Here is a 2,732-nt window from a genome sequence, read left to right on the forward strand (position 1 = left end):
GACACTTTATTTAATGGAAAGGTGCTTTTTATTTCACGTCTTTTGGACAGAAGCAATGCAACACCCGCTGAGTGCAACGATAGAGCTTGAAAGATCAAAGACAATTTTTAATAAAACTCCGAATGGATTCGTCTGAAAGAAGAAAGTCATATACACCTAGGATGCATCGGGTAAAACGCAGCCTAATTCTTATTTTTGGGTGAACTAACCCTTTTAAGTTAGTTTTATTAATTTATTTTTATTATTAAGATTTATATTTGGTATTTGATTTGTAGATCACATTTAACAGATTCCACTTCCATGAAAACATTTACAGTTGGTTTGTAAAAGTCATCACAAATGTTTGTTCTCGTTGCATTTACACTGTTTTGAGCAGCAGGAATCGTCATCATTTCGCAATGCAACCGATTCAATTGACTCGAAAAAGTTTCACAAAGCTCTCCCAGATAGCAAGCAGACATTGATTCAATGTCGATCTGGTCAGTATCGGTCGTCAATCAAATTTCGATGTTGAATCAACGTTCACTATTTGGTCGGAACATCAGAACGTTATTTCGGCGAAAATAAAACATCGATTCAACGTCAAAATCACGTTGACTCATCAACCGATACAGCCGACGCATCTGATCGAAATCATAACGTCTGATATAGGTTGAAACTTGGTTAGAGGAATCGGAGATCTGCGCGTACACTCCCACAGAGAGGAAAAGGGTAACTACATTTATTTTTATTCATTATTTTATATAGTTTGTCCTTCTGTCACTGAATATTGGGCTACTTAAACTCTGAAGTGGAATATGAACGTTTTAAAAACAATGACTCACAAAACATTTTAACTTGAGCTTTGTCGAATGTTTATGGAGCGGAGGGAGTTGCCATGGAAACGGGGCGACTGACAACACTGAAAAGCTGCACGCTCCATCTCTCGCTGCGGTTTTCAGTGCTTTCGGTAAGTTTAGTCCATGAAATCGCACAAATATCATATGCAACTGTTTCTGACACTTCTCTTGCTTGTATTTGACCCGCTTCTGTTGAATTTACTTAATAGAAATGGTTAGTGTCTTCGAACAAGTCCGTTAGCATCTTAACCGTTTTCAGAGGAGGTAACGTTATGCTAACTCCATAGACTGAGCTCTTTATGAAAGTTTGGTATTTTAATAACATATTTATGTGTAGATGAGAGGCTTTGACAGTTCTGTAAAAGTTTTGCTGGTCATTTTTCAATAGGTGAATGGAAATAGGCTTTTTTATTTAACCTAAATATATATATATTGAAACTTGGTTAGAGGAATCGGAGATCTGCGCGTACACTCCCACAGAGAGGAAAAGGGTAACTACATTTATTTTTATTCATTATTTTATATAGTTTGTCCTTCTGTCACTGAATATTGGGCTACTTAAACTCTGAAGTGGAATATGAACGTTTTAAAAACAATGACTCACAAAACATTTTAACTTGAGCTTTGTCGAATGTTTAATGTTTATTCATTTTGTTCTGCAGACATGTGTTGCACCACTGGCAAGCCAATAGTCGGTCCAGTGTTTGCACACACACACACACACACACACGCATACATATAGTCATTTAGCACACGCTTTTATCCAAAGCGACTTACAAATGACGACAATAGAAGCAATCAAAAACAACAAAAGAGCAATAATATGTATGTGCTATGAAAAGTCTCGGTGGTTAGCCCAACGCAGTACACGTAGCAAGTTTTATATATATATATATATAGAAAACAAGATAGGCTAGAATAGAAAAAGAATAGAGAAAGCTAGTGTTAGAGGCCTTTTTTTTTAAAGAAAACAAGCAGTTAGAAAACAAATAGAGAGTGCAAGTGTTAGAGGGTCAAGTCAACTAATAGATAAAATAGAATATATATATACTGTCTACAAGAAGGCTTTGTAATTGGCTAAGGGGGTTGTGTTCGTAAAAAAAAGCACCAAATCTTAAACTATAAAACTTAAACTTTTTATACTTTTATACTTATTATGACTATAAAAGTGCTGTTTTGTCTCACTATCACGTGCAGGGGTGGCATTTTTCACCTATGAATGGGTCATAGAACTACAAAAAAAAACTTTTTTCAATGGGTGATTGGAAATAGGCTTTTTTTAATTTAACCTAAATATACACTAACGTTACCGTTAATCGATGAAGTCATTACATCAGCGCTGGGTACAGTTCAAACGCATTTTGATCTCGTCTAATGGTAAACAAACATTGATAAAAACTGTTCAGGATATTTATTAAATACATATTCTTTCTCTTCTCTACATTTCACCTGTGCTCTAGCTTGGTTCCTTGTGATAAAACTGGCATTGTATACTGAATATTGTTGGCTATGTGACAAATTGCTTGTTATATTCTAGATTCTGCTTGATGGCCTTCTGCATCCCAGAGCAAACCTCCTGTCGGACATCTTCAAGGCACATTGAACCATATGGCTAGCAAGTTAACCCCAAACATACACTAATGTTCAAAATTCAGATTTTTTTAAAATGTTTTTGAAAAGAAGTCATTTATGCTTACCAATTTCTGAAAAAATCAGATAAAAAAAAGTTAAAATATTGTGAAATAATATTACAATTTAAAATAGCAGTTTTCTGTGAAATGTAATTTATTTCTGTGATCAAAGCTAAATTTTCAGCATCATTACTCCAGTCTTCAGTGTCACATGATCCTTCAGAAATCATTCTGATATGCTGATTTGCTGCTCAAGAAACAT

At 34.8% G+C, this 2,732-nt stretch overlaps 1 protein-coding gene across 1 annotated transcript in view; it reads left to right on the plus strand.

Annotated features, from left to right (window-relative positions):
• LOC107698818 (gastrula zinc finger protein XlCGF57.1-like) overlaps positions 1-2,732 on the plus strand; it is a 66,682-nt gene that overhangs the window by 41,943 nt on the left and 22,007 nt on the right. The window lies entirely within an intron of this gene.

This window comes from Sinocyclocheilus anshuiensis, unplaced genomic scaffold, assembly GCF_001515605.1.
Source record: "Sinocyclocheilus anshuiensis isolate Anshui unplaced genomic scaffold, SAMN03320099.WGS_v1.1 scaffold1447, whole genome shotgun sequence".
Taxonomy (NCBI): Eukaryota; Metazoa; Chordata; class Actinopteri; order Cypriniformes; family Cyprinidae; genus Sinocyclocheilus; species Sinocyclocheilus anshuiensis.